At 43.0% G+C, this 6,209-nt stretch overlaps 1 non-coding gene across 1 annotated transcript; it reads left to right on the top strand.

Moving 5' to 3' along the window:
- The first annotated feature begins 4,388 nt into the window (after positions 1–4,388).
- On the top strand, positions 4,389–4,461 carry trnam-cau (transfer RNA methionine (anticodon CAU)). Its single transcript has one exon. It is a non-coding gene; the product is annotated as a tRNA-Met (tRNA).
- Positions 4,462–6,209: the final 1,748 nt, after the last annotated feature.

Raw genomic sequence — 6,209 nt, forward strand, 5'->3', positions numbered from 1 at the left:
AAGTTGTGCATCCGGGAGGGCGCTGAGCACCTCGAGTCTCATCGCCGAAAGCATTCAGAAACCAAGCACAGACAGCGGAGAAGCGTGCGGCAAACCAGACTCCCCATCCACCCTTTCCTTCAACCACTGTCTGTACCACCTGTGACCGAGACTGTAATTCCCATATTGGACTGTACAGTCACGTGAGAACTCACTTTTAGAGTGAAAGCAAGTCTTCCTCGATTTTGAGGGACTGCCTATGATGATGAAAAGTTGTGCCTCATGCTGCTGGCCATGGTAACATTAAATTGAAGTCATGCTATCAGTGCCTGGGACAACACATTGCTCAAAGTTGTCCCTATGTGAAGGCAGAATGTTTCTACTGCAAGAAAACTGGGCATCTTGCAAAGGCTTGCCGACTGAAGAGTAAACCAACTTTCAATGCTAGAAATAGAAATCACCAGAGACTACATAACATTGAAGAAAAGCAACAGTACGAAGATGTTCTGGAGATACATGTCATCAGGAGCACAAAGGTATCTCACAACGATTCATCATCGTATCGTCATCGAAGTATACATTGCAGGAACCAGGATACCCATGGAAATCGACACTGGTGCATCCATGAGCGTAATACCGGAATCGCTATATCTCGACAAGTTGCATGATTTTCCACTGGAGAAATCGAAGATAGAGCTGTGAGACTACTCAATAGAGCAAATCCCTGTGGTAGGACGTATCACCATTCCAGTGAAATACAAGAATCAGTTTCAGAGCTTGCCTCTCATAGTAGTGGCAGGAGACAAGCCTGCCTTGATGGGTAGAAATCGGTTGGGATCACTGAAGCTGGAGTGGATTGAGATTTTTCATGTTGAAATGAGATTTGCATCGAAAGATGATGTCATCAAGCAGTATCTGAAGGTGTTCGCAAGACACGCAGTCCGATCTGACTTCAAGGTAAGTGTCAGAGTGCATAAGGATGCTAGACCAGTTTACTGTAAGCCACATCCCATACCATATGCTCTCAAGGAGAAAGTTGAGCAAGAACTCAAAAGACTAGAAACTGAGAACATTATCTCTAAGGTAGTTCTAAGTAATGTTGATGCCATGGCTAGGTTGCCAACCCCATTACAAGTTACACCCAGTAGGGAAGAAGTGTTTTATTTTTCGTACATTGATGAACTGCCAGTCAAGAGATTGGTAGAACAACCCCAAATGTGACCCAGTTATGTTAAAGATATATGGTTACATTGCAAATGGTTGGCCAAACCAGGTTTCAGAAGAAGATAGTCATCCATACTTCATTCGTAGGAATAAATTATCAGTGGATAAAGATTAACATAAAACATAAGAACATAAGAAATAGGAACAGTAGGCCATACGGCCCCTCGTGCCTGTTCCGCCATTCAATAAGATCATGGCTGATCTGATCATGGACTCAGCTCCACTTCTCCGCCCATTCCTCATAACCCCTTATCCCCTTATTGTTTAAGAAACTGTCTATTTCTGTCTTATATTTATTCAATGTCCCAGCTTCCGCATCTCCGTGAGGCAGCAAATTCCACAGATTTACAACCCTCTGAGAGAAGAAATTTCTCCTCATCTCAGTTTTAAATGGGTGGCCCCTTATTCTAAGATCATGCCCTCTAATTCTAGTCTCCCCCCATCAGTGGAAACATCCTTTCTGCATCCACCTTGTCAAGCCCCCTCATAATCATATACGTTTCGATAAGATCACCTCTCATTCTTCTGAATTCCAATGAGTAGAGACCCAACCTACTCAACCTTTCCTCATAAGTCAACCCCCTTAGCGCCATCCCTGATGCACTTCCTCCACTTAGGGCAGTCTTTGGCCAGGGGCTCCCAGGTGTCGGTCGGGATGTTTCACTTTATCAGGGAGGCTTTGAGGGTGTCCTTGTAATGTTTCCTCTGCCACCTTTGGCTCGCTTGCCGTGAAGGAGTTCCGAGTAGAGCACTTGCTTTGGGAGTCTCGTGTCTGGCATATGGACAATGTGGCCTGCCCAGCGGAGTTGATTAAGTGTGGTCAGTGCTTCAATGCTGGTGGTGTTGGCCTGGTCGAGGACGTTAATGTTGATGCGTCTGTCCTCCCAGGGGATTTGTAGGATCTTGCGGAGACATCGTTGGTGATATTTCTCCAGCGACTTGAGGTGTCTACTGTACATGGTCCATGTCTCTGAGCTATACAGGAGGGTGGGTATTACCACAGCCCTGTAGACCATTAGCTTGGTAGCAGATTTTCTCCAAATTTATCTTTCACCTCCTTTTTCACTATAACAACTGTGATATATTCACCGAGCACAGCACACACAACCTTCTGTAATGGCAGATAGCATCTCAGAAGTTCTGGAAGCTTGGGTCAGCTGACTCATTTATTCATCTTTAGTTGCAGTAACAGTGTGGAGCTACAACATTACAAGCATACAGACATTCCACATCTCCCTCCTTAATGAAGACGTTATTATAACAAACATCATACATAACTTGCATGTTTATACATAACAAAAGATATGGACTTATTTTGCCATATTTACAAATTTAACTTAACCACTTGTTTTCTGTTTCGAAAAGGATACCTTCGCTCTCAAACAGAACCTTTCAAACATGGTGTCAAATCTAAACTCATTTGAGGCTTCTTCTGAGGAAGGTTTTCCTCCAAGGAATTTCCTTGATTTTCATTTGAACTCGCTCTAACTTCAGGCTGTTTGTTTTTCTGACTCGGACTCAGAATTCAATTCTGATTTTCTCTTGGATTTGTTTCCAGTACATTGGATGTAGGATTTGCTACTGATGTATCAAAACTATCTGATGAGTCAGAAATAATTGAATCCTTCCCACCTTCGACTCCTCCATGTCTGTAGGTAAAATATGATCAATGTGAACAAACCTAAACTGTCCATTATCAAACAGCTTTACCAAATATGTGCGAGGACCACATATCTTCACCACTCTTCCTAGTAACTACTTTACCCATTTATGGTGATGGTTCTTCACTCTCACCTTCTGATTTAATTTCACACTTCTCTCTTTTACTCTACCGCTATCATGATTATCTTTCTGTCTTAATTGTGTCTCTTCTACGGACTGTGCCAAGTTTGGTTTAACAATGAGCAACTGGTCCGTGGCCGTCGTTTGAGAAACAACTCTGCTGGAGTTCTACCAGTAGTTGTATGAGGAGTAGTACGATACATAATTAGAAAATTAGCCAATTTGTGATCCAATGACAACTGTCGTTTCTTTGGATTTGGATCTAACATTTGTTTTATGAGGGCACGTTTCACAATTTGTACAGTGCGCTCTTCTGCACCATTCGAAGCAGGGTGGTACGGTGGAACCTTGCTATGTTTCACACCATTTTTGCTCGTGAACTGTGCAAATTCTTCTGAATGGAATTGTGATCCATTATCCAAAACAATTTCTTCAGGGAGGCCAAATGAAGAAAATAAACTTCGCAAAACATCTAATGTTTTATTGTTATTATTTTCCACATTGGAAACACCTCGGCCCACTTTGAATAGCCATCAATCACAGTGAACAATTGTTGTCCTTCTAGCTCAGCAAAATCAATATGAAGCCTTTGCCACACCCTGGGAAGCCATTGCCATGGTTGCAACAGTACTGATGGTGGTTGATTGCTTACCGATTGATACTTAAAGGCTTAAATGCAATGGCAAACATTTAAAGATCACATGGATGAACTTCAACAATCGTACATCCCTGTCTGGAGTAAAATCAAAATGGGGAAGGTGGCTCAACTGTGGCTAACAAGGGAAATTAGAGATAGTGTTAAATCCAAGGAAGAGACACATAAATTGGTCAGAAAAAGCATCAAACCTGAGGACTGGGAGAAATTTAGAATTCAGCAGAGGAGGACAAAGGGTTTAATTAGGAGGTGGAAAATAGAGTATGAGAGGAAGCTTGCTGGGAACATAAAAACTGACTGTAAAAGTTTCTATAGATTAGTGAAGACAAACATAGGCCCCTTGCAGTCAGAATCAGGTGAATTTATAATGGGTAACTAAGAAATGGCAGACCAACTAAACAAATACTTTGGTTCTGTTTTCACGAAGGAAGACACATATAACCTTCCGGAAATACTAGGGGACCGAGGGTCTAGCGAGAAGGAGGAACTGAAGGAAATCCTTATTAGTCAGGAAATTGTGTTTGGGAAATTGATGGGTACTGTAGTGTAGTGATTATGTTACTGGACTAGTAATCCAGAGGCCTGGACTAATAATCCTGAGATGTGGGTTCAAATCCCACCACAGCACCTGAGGGAATTTAAATTTAGATAATTAAATAAATCTGGAATTAAAAAGCTAGTATCAGTGATGGTAAAACCACTGGATTGTCAGTAAAAACCCAACTGGTTCACTTTGTCCTTTTATTCAGCCCCCGTGGCCGAATGGATAAGGCACTGGCCTCATAAGCCAGGGATTGTGGGTTCGAGTCCCACTTGGGGTGATGTCTTTTTGTTCAGCCATGAACTCATTGAATGGCGGTGCAGGCTAGAAGGGCCGAATGGCCTACTCCTGCACCTAGTTTCTATGTTTCTATGTTTCTATGAAGGCCAATAAATTCCTGGGGCCTGATAGTCTGCATCCCAGAGTATTAAGGAAGTGGCCCTAGACATAGTGGATGCATTAGTGATCAATTCCAACATTCTACTGACTCTGGATCAGTTCCTATGGACTGGAGGGTAACTAATCTAACACTACTTTTTAAAAAAGGAGGGAGAGCGAAAACGGGGAATTATAGACCAGTTAGCCTGACATCAGTGGTGGGGAAAATGTTGGAATCCATTATTAAAGATGAAATAGCAGCACCTTTGGAAAGCAGTGACAGGATCGGTCCAAGTCAACATGGATTTATGAAAGGGAAGTCATGCTTGACAAATCTTCAAAATTTTTTGAGGATGTAACCAGTAGAGTGCACAAGGGAGAACCAGTGGATGTGACGTATTTGGACTTTCAAAAGGCTTTTGACAAGGTCCCACACAAGAGATTAGTGTGCAAAATTAAAGCACATGGTATTGGGGGTAATGTATTAACGTGGATAGAGAACTGGTTGGCAGACAGGAAGCAGAGTGTAGGGATAAATGGGTCATTCTCAGAATGACAGGCAGTGACTACTGGGGTGCCGCAGGGCTCAGTGCTGGGACACCAGCTATTTACAATATACATTAATGATTTAGATGAAGGAATTGAGTGTAATATCTCCAAGTTTGCAGATGACACTAAGCTGGGTGGTGGCGTGAGCTGTGAGGAGGATGCTAAGAGGCTGCAGGGTGACTTGGACAGGTTAGGTGAGTGGGCAAATGCATGGCAGATGCAGTATAATGTGGATAAATGTGAGGATATCCACTTTGGTGGCAAAAACACGATGGCAGAATATTATCTGAATGGCAGCAGATTAATAAAAGGGGAGGTGCAACGAGACCTGGGTGTCATGGTACATCAGTCATTGAAAGTTGGCATGCAGGTACAGGAGACGGTAAAGAAGGCAAATGGCATGTTGGCCTTCATAGCTAAGGGATTTGAGTATAGGAGCAGGGAATTCTTAATGCAGTTGTACAGGGCCTTGGTGAGACCTCACCTGGAATATTGTGTTCAGTTTTGGTCTCCTAATCTGAGGAAGGACGTTCTTGCTATTGAGGGAGTGCAGCGAAGGTTCACCAGACTGATTCCCGGGATGGCGGGACTGACATATGAGGAGAGAATAGGCCTGTATTCACTGGAATTTAGAAGAATGAGAGGGGATCTCATAGAAACATATAAAATTCTGACGGGACTGGACAGGTTAGATGCAGGAAGAATGTTCCCGATGTTGGGGAAGTCCAGAACCAGGGGTCACAGTCTAAGGATAAGGGGTAATCCATTTAGGACCGAGATGAGGAGAAACTTCTTCACTCAGAGAATTGTTAACCTCTGGAATTCTCTACCGCAGAGAGATGTTGATGCAAGTTCATTAGATATATTCAAGAGGAGTTAGATATGGCCCTGACAGCTAAAGGGATCAAGGGGTATGGAGAGAAAGCAGGAAAGAGGTACTGAGGTGAATGATCAGCCATTGAATGGTGGTGCAGGCTCACAGGGCTGAATGGCCTACTCCTGCACCTATTTTCTATGTTTCTATGTTTCTATGTCGTACACTGACTCACGATGTACTCTATCTCTTTATCAAGACCCAGCCATCATAAGTAACTGCGTGCA

The sequence above is a fragment of the Pristiophorus japonicus genome, chromosome 3, assembly GCF_044704955.1.
Source record: "Pristiophorus japonicus isolate sPriJap1 chromosome 3, sPriJap1.hap1, whole genome shotgun sequence".
Taxonomy (NCBI): Eukaryota; Metazoa; Chordata; class Chondrichthyes; family Pristiophoridae; genus Pristiophorus; species Pristiophorus japonicus.